Source organism: Scophthalmus maximus, chromosome 7 (assembly GCF_022379125.1).
Source record: "Scophthalmus maximus strain ysfricsl-2021 chromosome 7, ASM2237912v1, whole genome shotgun sequence".
Lineage (NCBI taxonomy): Eukaryota > Metazoa > Chordata > Actinopteri > Pleuronectiformes > Scophthalmidae > Scophthalmus > Scophthalmus maximus.
The window spans coordinates 14,795,615-14,812,646 of NC_061521.1; the positions used below are offsets into that span (position 1 = coordinate 14,795,615).

The 17,032-nt window shown below is 42.9% G+C and overlaps 1 protein-coding gene across 2 annotated transcripts in view; it reads left to right on the plus strand.

Moving 5' to 3' along the window:
• Positions 1–605: 605 nt before the first annotated feature.
• sema4ba (sema domain, immunoglobulin domain (Ig), transmembrane domain (TM) and short cytoplasmic domain, (semaphorin) 4Ba) overlaps positions 606–17,032 on the plus strand; it is a 42,337-nt gene continuing 25,910 nt past the window's right edge. The window contains exons 1-2 of one of the 2 annotated variants that reach the window (XM_035642835.2): positions 6,774–6,899; positions 7,008–7,049. The gene's annotated coding sequence lies outside the window, so the exon portion shown is untranslated. Of the gene's footprint in view, positions 758–6,773; positions 6,900–7,007; positions 7,050–17,032 lie in introns of those variants that run through there. The other variant, XM_035642836.2, reaches the window with a different exon arrangement.

Consider the following 17,032-nt stretch of genomic DNA (forward strand, 5'->3'; position numbering starts at 1 on the left):
CACAACTCAGGAATCTCGGATGACCTTTTTTTTTTTCTTCCAGAGGTTGAAAATCAGCATGCTTCGTGAGCACTGGTAAACAAGCACTGGTCACGCAATTGAATTACTTGACAGAGTAGACATTGTGTGGGCTCCCATGCACTGGACACACACACACACACACACACACACACACACACACACACACACACACACACACTCACACACACATGCAGAGCCTTGCCCCAAAGGGATAAACCATGTTATAGTGCACATCATATTATATCCATTCTGACAACAATCCCCAGTGACAGTACACAATTAAGTACAGATGATCTAATTATTTCATAGGTCTGGCTCTAACCACTGAGGGCATTTTGCAATAACCTGATCATAAATATTGAATTTGGACTTGTGCATGCACTGAAGAGAGCTCAGCAGTGACAGACACTGTGCTGCTACAAGGAGCACCTCCCTTCTTCCGTCCACCCTTCCACAGCGGCAGCCTATGATGTAATGTTCCTGCTGCTGATAGAGCAACCCCCTCTCTTGCCTTTTTTCATATTTCTCCCCCTCCCTTTCCGATTTTGCTCCCGCCGCCGCTGCTCTCACTGCTGGTGATAGTGGTGGTGGATGCGTGCCTGCGGTGCCGGTTGTTCAGCTGCATCCCTGGGCATCTCTCGGGATCCCTGCAGAGCTTCTTCTCCTCTGTCACCACTCGACCGGGAGCCACTCCTACACTGAGCAGCGCAAGACCTTGTCCTCTGCTGATGAAAAGGTAATTCTTCTGGCTGGTGGCAAAAAGAAAATCATCGTAAAAAAGGGAGAGAGAGTGAGAGAAGGGGGAGTAGAGAGGAGGAGGCGATGGGGAGTGATAGACAGAAGGTTGTCTGAGTGTCCAGTTAGCTGCCGCCGACTAAATTGGTCTGCATGGTTGCTGAAAGCTTCTTGTCGCCACGGTGCTGGATGCCATGGCAATTGCTCCCTGTGTGTGGATGTACTGTAGAGTGTGTTGGTTTCCATGGTAAAGATGAGACAGATCCCCATGCAGGCTCAGAGGTAATTCAGCATGTGTCGTGGAGAGCTACAATTAGTGTGAAGTGATTTCTCATCTGCAGTTTGCCTTTTTTTTTTGTTCACTAAGGCTATATGAGATTTTTTTTTAAGATAAAAGCTCTGCTGTACTTTTTTGAAAAAAACGTCTTTAAAAACATAGATGAGCATCAGATCATTTTTTAAATCTCGCTTCTGTCTAACATTTGTTTCACTTTGATTCGTCCGCACGATAAAAACTGGGCGTGTTCAATGAAAGTGAAGTAGCCGAGATGAATGATGCGGTGGGTGTTATCTGCATGCAGATTTTTTGACTGCTTCAGAAATTAACGTTGAATAACATAGAAGCACATCACGTAGATGCTGAGGCAGACACTTTTCCCTCTTCGCCACTGTGTTTGAACGGGAGGTGTATTTCCAGCACACGACCACAGTGGTGGTGGTGGTCAATGTACAGTATAGCTTTTTTTTCAGGAGTTGCTTAAACCTTAACTCTTGCACTATATCAGATGCTAAGTTAATATTTCATGTCTCGTCTGCCCCACATGTAGATGGCCTTATTACTTATTCATCCTGGGTTTTCCCTGCTTGAGTCATCGCTCATTTTCACTTCTTTTTGTTCTCATCAGGTCAATTTCTCTCTGTAGTATAAAATGTCTCTCTTGTTGTAATCAGCATGATGGAATGACACACCTTCAAATCAGGTCTAATGTCTCATTAGCCCTTTGGGATCTGGACATATTCTGGAGGAAGCCCCATGCTCGGATCATTACGTGAAAAAGCAACCATGCGGTATTCTGGGGTTATTTTATGATTTCCCCGTGGGGAAGCGGTCATGTTTACAGTGGATGTAATTGGTCTTTGAGACACAGCGGACACAGAGCATTATCCTGGAGAGGCCATTATTCTTCTGCATTCTGGATGATAGGCAATCTAGCCACACTATTTATGTAATTAATAGACATCTGAAACTGAACGCAGTCTATTCACACTTGTTATTTCTTCACCTTCGTCAGTATCACCTGAAAGAAGAGTTGATGTCAATACACCGGCGTTTCAGTGTTATAGTGTACTGAAGGTGGCCATAAGGTGTAACGATTACAAACTGGCTTCATTTCTCTTTGTGTTGTCTACAGTATATGAATATATATATGTCTGTGTAATAATGTGATTCTGACATGTTAACCTTTTCACGTCCAAGTGGCACGAGAACTTCCCGCGTAGTCGTGGTGTACAATATGTTTAAATATGTGACAGTTTGTGTCCTATATCGATATGTGTTATGTGAAAACGCAACAAATTCTCACTTTTAGAAGCTCAACCCAGAGAATATTTTTTACTTAAATAATAGTGAAATGAGTTTCTTGCGGGTGGCGGTTATGTTCGCTTGCCAAGAGCTTCAGCCATTGTGAAGTTGACAAGAAAAATGTTTCAGTATGCCCTCTGAGCAGAGCAACTATGACTCGCTATTGGAAATGATCAAGATGGGCCGGAGCTAGCTGGTTAGCATGCCGACTTCAGAGGAAGCAAAGAAGGGATAGAAATAGACGTAAACCAAGAGATAACATTGGCGATGCTTTCTGACACTACGACGGCTCTTAGTTTGATGCTGAACCCGCAACGACTTGAGGCCCCTTTAATACAACCAGTTGAGGAAACCTACCACAGTATAAATGGTCTAGGAAAAAACAAAACCTCACATGCTGATGAATTTTCCATAATTTCACAATATATAAGAGAGTGTTTGTGAGCTTTGAGAATCATATCGATATTGTTGCACTGAGAAGGGAAGGGAAATACTGGGTGATTAAATTCGCGCTCTGTTGAACGGATCGGGACATGGTTGTTCCTGTATGTGGCAGTGGGGGTATGTATGTGTGGGGGAGGGGCCTGTAGCAAGAAAATGCAGGGAGACTGAACTGCTGCCATGGAGGGCCACCTGAGGGGCGTCCGAGCTGTTCCTCTTGCTTTGTTGCATTTAGAGCAGGTTTTACTTTTGCTTTGGGGCTGTGCCATTGGCTCTGGTTTGACAAATTATTAATCTAATAAATGGTTAAACTATTGCAAACATGTTTTGTCTTATAACAACAACAAAAACAGATTAGGAAAGGACAGCCACAAGCACCTGAAATATAGCATGATGTGGAAGTCCCACACAGTCAGTTGATGATTTAGCAGACATGTGACTGATAATGCTGGGAACTGCCGCGGTTTCAGTCTGGTGACTAATAGGTAGGATGGTGATATTGAGAAAATGAGCATGTATGCTACTGTATAATGAAAGGACCAGCGGTGAGTCACAGAGATGGCTGAAAAGCTCTCACACACACCCCAGGGATTGTTCCCTGGCATCACCTCCATGCCAGAGGGCACTCATCCCACACACCCTCTCTGCGGGAGAGCCACGGTGTCAGAGGTGGTGCAGTAATGCCTTCGGTTGTGTCATGCCGAGCCGTCAGAGCTCCAGACGAACCAGACAAGACGGAAAAAAACGAAAGATCCCACACCAGACAATCTGAGATGAGTGGGACTGATCATATGCTGGGTATATTACACAGCAGCCGATGTGCTGTACCAGTTTCACTCAGTGCCAGAATGAGTCACTCGCCTCAGTTGTGGATCACACTGTGCCACCTCAGTTGCTGCTTTTCTCGACAGCTCACTCACCTCTTCTAAATGTGTCCCATTGAGTTTAAGGTTACATTTTGGTTGAAGAATCTGAATTATAAGACAAACCGTGATTTAACTTAGATTATTTGAAAGGACCAGTGTGATTATAGAAATGAAACTCTGTTTGTGTGCGTGTGTGTGTGTGTGTGTGTGTGTGTGTGTGTGTGTGTTTATGTGCGTGTGCGCGTGTGTGTGTGCTTTCTTCTTACTGAAAAACTTTGGCACTCCAGAGGAAAGCTTAAGGCCATAGGCAGCCTCGACATGAAAAGACAGAGCATATTATCAACTCTGATCATTGTATTTTTGCTGTTATAAGACACAGGCAGATGAGAAATTAGAGGAAGTGAACAATGTGGGTTTTTTATTTGTCACATTTTTCTGGCACATGCCTCACATATTCACAGCGTTTCAACACAGTGGGCTGAATTGTGTCACCTGTCACATCACTGCAGCAAAACTGAGATTCATCTTCACGAGACGGTCAAACAACGTGACCGAGCGTCCCGTACGTTGAGGCGATAACACAGAGTGGAGAGTTAGGTCCCAGGGTTGCTCTGTTGTCTTCACCGCTCCTGTCGGCTTCAGTGGCTCTAAGTAGCCTGGTGCTGCTATCTGGTGTGTTTCCATTAAGCTAATATGTGAAACACGAGGGCTTATCGCAGCGCCGTAATTCCTTGATTGTTATTCATTTATATAGAATGACCTGTCAGCACTTCTGCCAGCTGTGTGTGTTTGCTGTGTGTGAGCAGAAGGATCAAACATTTTCATGTAGTCCCCGCGAATCAGAAAAGCACATGTTTAATATCAACCCATCATTTGGGTAAAAAAGGTTGTGACATGTATTTTCAAGAATGTAGCAAAAAATTATGTACGTGGTCAAGTTCATTGCTCAAACCACATTATTCTCAAAAATGTCTGCCAAGCTCTTATTTATAAATAACCCCTCAATTTATTATAAATTTCCCATTGTTCTCAAAAAACCTACTGTAATTCCAACCGTTACCAACCACAGAGCATTTCCGAGTTTCCTAATTGTAACTGGTGGGGTGCACTTTGTGTAGTGTAGTCACGGAGGGGGGGGGGGCAATGAAAAGTGACATTTTGAGAACAGCCACATTCACAGGGTCACAGGCAATGAAAGAGGCCAGTCTCCGTCTGTTCGTCGGGTCTGAGCCACGTGTTTAGACCATTGACGGAGGGGTTCCTTTAAATTCTAGGGATAGTTTACAGAATGTCGCCTGCGTGGCAGTGGCAGGTGGTCCAACTCAACAAGAGGTGAGTTACCAGTCCTGTAGGGAGAAGGGAGGGGGGGTCTGACTAACAGGGGCGGTAAGTAAGACGTTCAGTGAGTATCCTTACTGTGGCCTTAGTGCGTCTCAGGTGGCCGCGTGGAATCCTGACTCTGAACAGAAACACTGAGCCGACATTCAGAATCCCAACACTTCGAAGTTGGATTCGCGCCTCCCTCCTTAGCAGTTGCCTAAAGTGTATAATTAGCATCTGCTATTTTAGAAACAGGCGTCCCCGTCTCAATGCCCCGCTATCTTACACTTCTCTCTATTTACTCAGGCAATATTTCTGGAGAAGGCATGCAAAGTAATCTGGTTTGGTTTGACTTTTTAAAGACTTTCCTGACACTTTCATTGGCGAATCATTACAAATCTACATGTATGTATTTGTCTTTATGAGAATATATTCTTATGACATGTTGGAGATGAATTACAGAAAGTAATAGCTATATAATAAATAAGTCCATGCTCTGTTTTTGAAACATAAAGGGCAGCGTGTGATTCACCGGAGCTGAGTTGTCCCCTTTACAATTCATGAAACGGCTTCTTCTGGGACTTTGTTGCGTCACTTCTCTTGCACTTCAGGTGTCATGGCCTGAAAACTATGTCCTTGTCTGTGTTGTGTGCATTCTTTTTCTGGACCATTTTGTTGCCCAACTCCATTCATCAGCTCTAAGCGTCTTCTTCGTGTGCCTCTCATAGATTTGATACTGGTTAGAGTATGTCATAGCACAATCTATATCACGTAAAGTAGTATTATGAAGTTTAAGTTTGGCATGGTCTATAAAAATACATGCATACCAAGGACATATTCAGCACATGCTATTTTATTTCATTGGCAAGGTTTGTGCTGAAACTGCCGTGTTGGATTAACAGATCAACATCTGTGTTTTTTAAGTTAACTGAGGGAAATAATATTCCTTTGCAAACAAGTAAATCTTCATGTCCAAAAAATGTAGATATACTGTACTTGGATCATTTCGGTGAACAGTAGTTTCATCACAGTTTTAGCGTAAAAAGCTCAAAATAAGTCCTCATGGGCTCATATACATTTCCACTGATAGTAAATACATAGGGAGCTGTTAATTGATGACTGTGATTTAGGAGAAAATAGATTTACTTTATTTTCCAGTAGCTCGAAGTCGCCGGTAATAACTGTCATTAAATGCAATCTTAATGTCGGAGTGAGCAGCTGGCTGCGAGGCAAACATCTGCAGTCCACGAAGAAGAAAAAAAGGAAAGCTCGGAGGCTGCATCGACTGCAATCAGGCCTTTGTCCCATTTAGTGGCTGCTCTCATGAACGTTTTTTCTTGCCTAACTTAATTGTAACTTTTGACAGTCTTTTGACACCCCCCCTCCCAAAGAACAACACAGGACCCAATGGAATCTTTTTTTTTTTTTTTGCACAGATTATAATCAAACAATTAATAGACAAATAACAATGAGAAATAAAGTGAAAGGGGAGAAAAAAGACATTAGGGATGATCTTTTTATAAGGAATTTCAACAAAACTGGAGTCAAACTCTTTTTTTTTTTTACTATTTTCTCATATAAAACACTCTTTATTCCTCCTCTGCCTCTGAAATAGTAACTCGGTGTAACAATACTCTGTAGGAAGTAATAGTATTTCTGCTCCTAAAAAACCCTGGTAGTATTTAAACCTGCACGTTGCAGACTGCACATTGAATCAGGATCGTGTGGTGGAAAGTGCACCTACCTCACCGCCTCCTGCCTCCCTCCCTTCCCTCTCCTTCCCTCTCCCTCTCTCCCTGACAGTGCGGGATGGGAGGAGCTCCAGTGTGTGCAGTGGCCAGAGGCAGGCTGTAGTACGACTCTGTGTCAGAGGGAGGGAGAGCGTGGACCTGCGGACCCAGAGCTGTCATCTGCTAGACCTTTAAACTCCTGTTGTATGTGTGGATTTTTATGCTGACACTTCCTGGAGGAGGAATCAGTCTGTCTCTGTCACCTAAAGGACTCCTATTTTTTTTCTTCTTTTTCTTTTCTTTTTTTCATAGATCTGAGGGAAGTTTTAGTGTCACGGCTGAGTGGGACACAGTGTGAGTACTGCTCTTACAGATATTAAACCCCTCGTGTTCATTAACTGTGTGCTGCTTTGTGAATCATTCATGTGTGCCCGCTGCAGATCTGGTTACCTATTGAATTTATGGCCAAATAACCTCTCATTTCCCAGAGGATTATAAACTTGTTTTACGAGCCTGTGTGCAGTTTCACGTTAGTCTGTCTCACTCTTAAAAGGGAAAAGTGGGTGTGAGCTGACACGAAACAGCCGTCTACCTCCTCAGTAGGTCTTTATCACAAGGTGATAGCAGGGCAAGGCGCTCATTAAAGATGTGTGTGTGTGTGTGTGTGTGTGTGTGTTTGCGTGTGTGTGTGTGTGTGTGTGTGTGTGTGTGTGTGTCTTGAGCCTGTATTTGTGGGTGAGTGTGTATCGTATGTGTAGGAGCTACCCTTGCATTAAGAGATGTTGGACTTATTTTCTTCGGAAGCAGCTATTTACCTGGGTGTGTTTGTGCTTTAAGGGCCTGCTGGCTTGTGTGTGGGTGTCTGTAGCAATGAAGGGGGAAGAAGAAAAAACCCAAAAAACAGATGATGGCTCTGACTCCTTAAGCCGAGGCACAACTCATCAGCAGTGAGCCTGTGACTGGAAGTGGGGCCTCTTTTCTACTGATAGGAGTTAGTGAGTGTGGCAGCCAGTGCACACACATCCTCAACCGGCCTGCAAACTGTGTGTGAACCCGGAGGAGTTTGGGAAAAAGCTCATGAACATGAATATCAGCACAAAGTCGTGATTGTCTTGTTGTGTGCATGTGCGTGTTGTTGCGTGTCCATGCGTGTGCGTGTGTGCGTGCTTGTGTGTGTGTGTGTGTGTTATGACACTGGCTATGGGGTTTGTGTGATTACTGGCAGCTACAACACAGAAGCATCAGGTGTTATTGTGTGAAACGCAAGTCTCTCACCCACACGCTGCTGGCAGCACAATGGAAACTGTTGCCAAATTGTTAGATGTGTGTGGGTGGCAGTTAATGGAGAGATGGAAAATTTTGTCAAGAGTCAATAGGGAGGTCAAGCTAAGATTTTTTTTTTATTTGCTCTTCATGCTTACTTTTGACATGTACTGCCAAGTACCTTTTCACTTGAAAAGCTCTCAGTGTCTCTCGCGTTTTGTCAAGCAGCAAGAGAATATGTGTTTGGAGTGGACTATCAGCTTATTTTAGATTTTAAAGGTTCCCACAGACAAGTTTTAAGACACAAAAATGCTTTCCTTTGAATTGTGTCGGATTTTGTATTAAAATTGTTTTACGTTGCATCTACTTCATACACATTTACATATTGCTAATACGTAAAAAATATTCAGTTCTAGATATAATCCAACATTTTCTCCAACTTCACTGTAACGATAAGTTCAGATAAATCCCTTATTAGTCTTTACTATTAACCCTATGCAAGTCCAACAACAGGGAATTCTGCAGTGATTACAGCAGGAAATTTGTTATTAAAAGTAGAAGAAACATAAGTAATAAAAAGTAATAGGTAAGTCAACATGCAATATAAAAATATAAATAATATATACAATGTAAGCTGAATTTTACTGCATACATTACAATCCATACAACTCCAATACTCAATGTATTTTTTGTAGAGGAGCCCTCAGCTTTCCACATCACACTTACATAAGTTGCATGCTGGTCCACAAGTGGCTTCCAGATTAGTTGTGAGCGTCTTAAACTCAGATTTAATGTTAGAAAATGTCTCCCTTTTGGCTGATTCATGGAAAAAATAGCCCTCTCATGTCAAACTGCACATATATCATTCTTCATAGTAAGGGTCAGACATCCAACAACAAGCAACATATTTGGAGTGGAGCTGGATTTTGACATTCTTAGGTCCCAAGAGGAAAAAAAATCTGCATTGCTGACAGCTTTCATGGCCACGCAACAGTTTGATATTCCCTCTCAAACCTTTGTCCGTCGGACTCTGTCCGGAATGTACTAACAAGGCCGCTGGACATGAGAGACAACACTCACAAACCAAGCTTTCACACAGACACAGATCCTCAAGTGATCGACAAGCAAAGCAGCAGAACTGGAATAAATAGGAGCTTTCATGAAATCTTGAGAATGGTTAATTGTTCCTCAAGAGGGTGGAATATAATCAACCGTACTATCTAATTTGCGAGAGTTTTAGTTTTCACGCAGCCTCGTACATGGAGATTCATCCGTCTGCTGCAGGAGAAAGAGCCTGTCTGTGCCGACCTTGGTCTGCTGTTTTCTTTTGGTTTGATCCACAAAGAAAACAGCTGGCAGTTGCATTCTGGATACCGGCGGCCTTGACAATGAACCGCCTGTATGATGCTGTCAGTAAAGCTTTGGCTCGTTGGTAAAGTACGGTGCCTATTATATCAGTCCCCTCAAATCCAGACTTATCCACAAAAAATGTATTTCACGACACGGTGATAATTACTCGCAGTGATATCGCTGTTGCAGAGTTTTCCCGGGACGCTGGAAAACATTCCTTTGCACATTGGAAATGTATTTGATGCCGGGTTGCGCTACACAAAATGTGAGGAAAAAAAAGAGTAAAAAAGGATAAAATGACGCTCCTGTGTTGTGAAGCAGCTCAAAGCAGAGAGCAACCTGTTGCAGTTTACTAAATCTGTTCAGACGAGAAAAGACAAAGAAGAAATAAATCACACTGCATCACACTGTTTTATCACAGCTTATTCCCCTATGCTGCTCCCATATGCACATGTTTCCATTTTGTCAGCATATCCCAAGGGCATTTTCTCAGCATTAGGCTGCTCTGATCCTTCTTCTTCATCTGTTCATACAGTCAGGTCGACTCTATCCCTGTTGTTCTGTGTATGTCTGTGTGTGTGAGGGAAATATTTTTTTCCCCTCCGTAGGGTTTTGTGTGAACAATGTTACAATAACCCAAGTTTAAACAAGTTTGCATGTGTGCAATTACAGGCTAAGTGTATGTGATACACTGCGTTGCTCTGAATTAGATTTCTGTTTGAATCAAGATATGTTTTTTAAACTTCAGCCATAATCTTGTGTGCTGTCTTCCTAGACAAGAGCTATGATAACTGCAATAACGCAACATAGACCAAATGAAAACAGTGTTTTCTGCTCAAATCACTCTGATAGTATAGATATCGATGTAGTTTTTGGTTTTGGAAAATTCTTCTTAAGTAGAAACTTGCTCACCGTATTAAGTTGCTCACAAAAATTGGTACATTTGTATAATGAAATACAGAATGCTCTTTTTTAAACACATCCTTACTCAATTCCTGTTATACCTGTTGACCATTACCAGCCAAACAAAATTTCACATCCTGTGTGTCGGATGAACTGAGTTGTGTCACTTAAAATCTGCAGACGGTTATGTATGATGCTGGCAAAAGCTTTTATGTTTCCTTGACAAAATCATTTCACCACACGGTCTTGTCCTGGAGCTTTCAAACATAAAAGAAGATCCTCATCAGCAGTTGGAGTTTGCCTTTTGTCATGGAGATAATCAAATGTGTTTTTTTCGAAGCATTGTAACGAATTCTCTTGAAAGAGTACTGTAATCAACAAAATAAACTCACCACAGATTTGGTAGCCTCTCTGGTCCTCTCAATCATATCACGTGATCTTCAGGGCTGGAGATTTGACTCTGCTTCTTGCACAAAGTGTGTTTGTGCCGATTAAAACGGTTGAGAAAAGGGTTAATAGCTGAGGCAGGGGAGGGGTGGGCTGTGGAGTGGCCAGCCACTTGTAACCTAAAGGTTAAACACAGGCCTTCAGGGAGTCCTCTTACTGTGTACTCACTGATGGGAACTCTGCAAACATGCATTCTGGGAGAACAGCGGGCTCCTCTGTTTATTCCCAGTCGAGCACTGTGCCACGATGTGGGAAATGACTGTGGACCTGGAACGCGGCCAGATCGCTGTGTTCTCTCCAGTGTCCCTGAGACCCCCACATCTGCCTCTTAACCCCTATGAAACATCCACTGAAACACGTCACACGAACAACTCCGGGGCCACGTCCTGTTCACGCACCGTCTTATTTTAACTGTACACAAGCCTGCGAAAGTGCTTTGGCGGACCATGTGGAGTTTGTTTACACGTGCGTCAGCGTTTCTCCCAGTATGTGCTGGTGTGAGAATCGCAAAAATGGTTTTTTCAGGGTGTGTTCCCATCGCCCTTCACCACACACCTGTTCCCCTGCATGTTGCATGTTTAATTATAAAGTTCTATTTTAATCCGGGATGCCATGTTTGCATCTGCACTGCTCACACTGGAGCTAAGGGGCGACTGAAAGGTGTCACATACTGCAAATGTGCAGCGGGTGGTTGTTGGCGGTCGCATATGTTTGTGTGCTTCCTCAAATGAGTGTGAAAGTCGGGCCTGATTAACCAAATCAGCCTCCAATCGAGCCTCTCTTGGCTGCCCCCCCCCCCCCTCGGCACTGTGATTTGATATCTCTGAACATTCCAGGTCGTGCCCTTTACTCTGGTAATGGTGCCACTGACCCTTTCAGACATTCCTGCCGTTACTCTCTGATCACAGGCCTCTAATTGCCTCACTGTAAACAAGCTGTACTTTCTGTTAGTATTAATGTACAGTACCGTCCGTTACTAAGCAGTCGGCTGCTGGAAGATTCGTATTTGATGCACGGAACTGGTTGAAACATGCACTTTCAAGCAGTCATTCTTCTCTAACCTTGGATGCGTATAGCGTTGCGTGGGTCACATGTTTGTCATCCTTGCTGACAGTTATGAACGAGGCATTTGCGACAGAGAGCAGGAGAGATGCTGGTATCGAGTCATTTCATGCTCTGCCAAGAGCCACAAACAGTGCAGGGAGAGGTGAGCGTGCACCTTTAATTCCTCGCGAACACTCCTCACTTTAACGGTCTGGAGGTATAATGCAACCTGCTCTGTTTTTCTGCCCGGTGTCCCCTTTCGTGTGTGATGTAGTCCAGGGCCGAAATGTTATACTCTTCCTTGCCCCAAAGGCAAAGGCGTCGTCAGATCTTTTCACGGCAAAATCCGATTCAGGTCAGTGTTTGGTGTCCGTGTGACACTTAATCGGTCAGAATAATAGAGAATCTCGCAGGTTCGCTGAACAGTGTGTGAAACTTCTCGCCCGCTACACGCCTTTCTTGTATACCAGGGAACTGCTTCCGATCATTTTTGTAATTTGTTGGAACCAACAATCTCACAATTAAACCCACTCCAGGGAAGCGGTGGTCCAGTTGTGTTGAGCGAGAGAGTAGGCAGAGTTTGAACTTTTCTCTCAGGCTTTTTTTCTTCTTCACACAGCTGTTTCCTGTTCACTCTTCATGTGTACAAACAGGTGTAACATCAGGAACAAATTTTGGGGGGAGAGTTTGTTGCATATACGCCGTCGCGTCATCCCCATTCGTAAGATTGAGAAATTAATTCATCTTAAAATGTGTTTCTCATACAGACTGATCCCCTGTTTTTATTTAACATAATCTTTTCCCCTCAATGCTTTATGTCTCTAGTCCGAGAGATGGAAATAGAGATAGGGGAAGAGGGTTAAATGGAGCAGAGGCCACAGGACAGCGGCAGACTAAAAGCTTCCTGTAGCAGAGCAGAGTGTAAGCCAGACTTGGCAGACGGGCTGGCAGGGCAGATGTTTTTAGGTGAGAGGCACAGTAGATAGCACTGTGTGAATAATTCATCAGATTGGATTAGAGATGAGATATATTAAGACACTGCACACAAGCCATCTTAGGGCCTCTTTCGGCACTTTTTTTCTTCTTCTGTGCAACACGAGTGGCTGCAGGCCTCAGATCCCCATGCATTTTTCTCTCTGGCAGTTATCCACCAGAGTCTGGGCAGTCGAGGAGACAGTTATAGATGTGCTGGCTCTGGGTCTAGCGAGGCCTCCAGACATCTGGAGGGGATGAAGCTGTTCAGCATGCAGGTGCAGTTTAAGCTCACAGGACCTAACACTGATGCCGTTTTTTCCCCCCCTCTTCAATATGAATATTTTTTTTCCTGCTGTGGTCAGTGGGTCTTACTGACTTTGCTGACAGAAAATCACTAAATTCTTCCCTTTTACACAAAATGTCATGTCATCTTGTCTAGTTCTACTTTGCCAGACATATATTTTGTTTTGGGTTTTTGCTGCTGTGTCTGTAAAGATTCACCCAGATCACAGTTATCCAAGAAAGGTTGAATCAAGGGCAATTGGTTGTTTTCTGTGTGTAGTCAGACCTTGTTCAGTCAGAGGGTTGCTTCATTATAACTCTGTAGAGAGAGCCAGAGCTTCCTTTGCCTATAATAATACAACAGTTTATACGAGAGACACAACTCTTGGTGATCTTTCCATCTTTCAGTTTCTTAAATAAGCAAAACTGCATAAAGCTTACGTTGTGAAATAACAATATGTTAATGCTTGCTGTCAATATGGAGACGTGTTTTCGGGCCTGAATTCTGTTTGTCTGTTCACCCGATGTTTATTTTTTGACTCGTGGAAAATTACCTTATTTATACCATTCCTGCTCATGGACAAAGTCACTGAGACTTCATCTTATAGTTTATAAATAATGTGATGAATCACTTCCTTGGTGACGTCAGAGCACAGCACAAGCTCCAGAGCGGCCTCTGAATGCAGTGGTGTTGGGTCACTTAAAAAGAGTTGATGTTTGTTTCATGAGACTTTTCCTCAAACCACTTATTCACTTAAATCACTTATATTCATGTCAGTAACTCTAAATGGGACTTTGACCTTTTCTGGTTTACAGGGAATATGATAATAATAATCCTTTTGGTTAATAGAATTTTTTGCTTCATCCAGAATGACATCTGAAAAAGAAGAAATTAATAATCTAGTCTTTTTTGTCTGTGTGTTTGCAGCAGTGTTGGCCAGCGTTAACCCCTTACCTCGTAAGGTGAAGATGTCTGACATATCGCGTGCTCTGATGTCTCCGTGAAGAGACTCAGCTTTCTAGTAACAGATCATTTCACCTCCATCGCTCCATGACATCAGCTCCTTCCTACAAGCATCCAGCTGTGGGGGCCGGGGGTGTTGTGTGGACGTGTCAGGACTCAAACGCACACCAGTGTGGGTTTCCACAGCAAACAAAGAGGAACGTGACATTTAGGGGTCCTTTTTAAGGTTCAAAATGCCATCATACCTTAACTAACGGCTGGCTGCAACTTGTACATACAAAATGTCAATAGCTGTGGTGCAGTTTTGCTAAAATGTGTGAATATTTTATTCGTGAAAAGTGAACTCATTTATATCATCTGCACAGTGATTAACAAATCATGTGATAAAGGATATCTGCCCGTATACCTGCAGCCAAGCACGCTGGACTCTGTCATCTGATAGGTTGCTAATCCCCTTATTATGCTTGTCTTGTTAAATAGAACAGTCAGTCAGCCATTAAATCATCGAGCCTAGGGATCAGTGTGGGCCCCATTATTTTGCTGTGTGCTGGGCCTTATACAGTGAGATTGAAGGGAGAAAAAATGAAAAGGGCAGCAGGAAAAACTGAAGTATAAACATGTTAAATTAAACCCGGCAAATCTGCCCTAGAGACAATGCATGAGCAAGACCCATGGGGCGATACTCTTGAGTGACAAGGACTCATCTCCCCCGTATGGTTTACCAGATGCGCTGCCCTCATAGGTCAAATCTGGTCGTCTAGGATGTTGGATGTCAATGACTGGAATTTACCCCAAATATCAGGGTGCAAGGATTCACAAGATGGCATGCATGGCTGGGATACCAATGCCTAAGTGTCTCCTGAGGACTTGGAATGAGGAATTTGCAGCCGGCTATTGATCTTCACTAAGTGAGGTCACTGCATGTGGGGGGCAGCTGCCCCACTTTCAGACCACAAATAAAGGGGACAACCTCCCCCCACACAGATATTTTAATGTGGTCTATCTGCATGATAGAGAGGTCAAATAGAGAGGAGTTGACTTGCGCTTGATATGAACGTATTAGACATATTGAGGATTGTAGCTGAGGAGAGGAGATTAGAAGCAATTATACGAGAAAACCCACAGGCATGAGAAAGTCGAGTGTCTGCAATCGTCAGGATCAGTTGCTCGCCATTTGTTTACTCTGCTGCTTGAACTTGATTTAGAGACTTTCAGACAGACTCTCTTTGCATTGTTAAAAGACTGAAATTCCCTCAGTGTGTTCACAGAGCACTGTGTACAATCTTAATCCCTCAAAAGATGTCTTTGGTCTTACTCAGTGTAATGTGACTGTAAAGGGTAAGACGTTTGCATATAGAATCGTAAGAGTGCTGAATACTTCAATGAACTTTTAGAAATATGCAAATAACCAAAAGTCATAAACATATCCTAACATTTATTAATATAAAAAACCCATTGTAAATAAGAATTACTTTGCACACAACTTCTCTCAGGTGTCATTTTAAATTGGCTGCATAACAGGGGACTGAAGAGTGTTCATGGACCTGATTAGAGCTGTTTGGATGAAGTTAAAAAAAAAAAAATAGGACGTTTACTCTGAAAACATCCATTTTTTTCAATAATTAACTGCCAAGGTCTGTTTCAGAATATTAACATTCACTGTGTTTCATTTGTGCATGTAACACTGTGTTTAAATAGCTTTTTACAAGGTTTAAATGCTTTCATGAGGCAGTAAAATGCAACAACAACATCATTTTAATGACTGTCTAGATTCTCTAGAGTAATATCTTACAGTGAACATCGAGCTCAAGAAATGTAACCCTAGCCCGAACTAGCAAGATCCCGTTTAATGCAGAAATAATTTGTTCGTTAATCAGCTATTTGACAGAAAGTGAGTGGATTACTCTGTGCCAGGTGCACAGGGACCCTACACTCTGTGTAGAGGAAGCAAAGATGTCCATGTGTGAGATGTGCAGTGGGTCACTGATCTCACTGAAGGGTTACGATGTGCTTGGTTGAAAAACTCTTGAGTTGTGTTGAAGGCGTGTCTCTCGGTCCGCGGTCTTCGTCGTTGATGACCGTGTGGGCAAGTGGAAGTTCTGAGCCTTTTATCGGTCTCACACAGTGATGGATGTGTTCAGCTCTTTGCCCAATGGCCTATAGCCTGAGCGTCTGTCTAAGCCTCTAAGCGACTGGAATGCGTGCAGCTTCTCACTGTGGACATCAAGGGAGAACGGACACGCCGCTTTGTTTACAGCCTTCCATGGATGCCACACCAGCCTAATCAATTTCAAAGAGGATAAATATTGCAGTAAGTTGTCGGTGATTGAATGGTCCATGAATTTACCTGGGCAGCAAATCTTAATGCAGCACATTATTTCCTTTATTAATGATGACATAAATAAGGTCCACTTCGCTGCTGGGAAATTTTTATCCCAAAGACTTTCCTAGAGAGTATTATTTTTGTTCTTTATTGTTATTGAATCAGATGTTATATTTTTGACGTATTTATCCTAATGTAAATTGATTAAAAGATCCTGACATACTGCTAGTTTCTATCAAGTGATTGATTTTTATTTTGCAGCTTCAGTACATACTGTCCCCTTGTCAGTTAAAAGCTACAGATGTAAGACCTTCGGTTGTTGCTCATTGTAATAGTGTTTAATATGGACAGTATTTACACAATGACATATTCATATTTGTAGTTTAAACAACACCCTCAGCATACTGCAGTTGTGTGTTGCCAACTTATCTGTTCAAACAAATCAATGTTAGTGAATGTAAACAAAAGCTGGCGAGATAAAGCACCTGAAGTCAGCACCGTGTTATCAGCTCTTGCTCTATCACGGTCAATACCTCTCTGCTAAATGCACAATGTCTTGAATGGGAGTGAGCGTTTCAGCAGGCCTGACCTACTTACAGCAGCCGGGGCAGAAACCTCTCCTCACCTGTGTCGAGCAGACGTCAGGACCCCTCATAAAAACCCCAGCCTGAAACAGTGCACTGAACAATATCGTACTGTATATTTTATGTCTCTCCAGAAGATAGTCCTTGATGAGTTTGCTGCTTTTGCTGGACCGTGCTGCGTCTCGTCACACTTTCTTTGGCT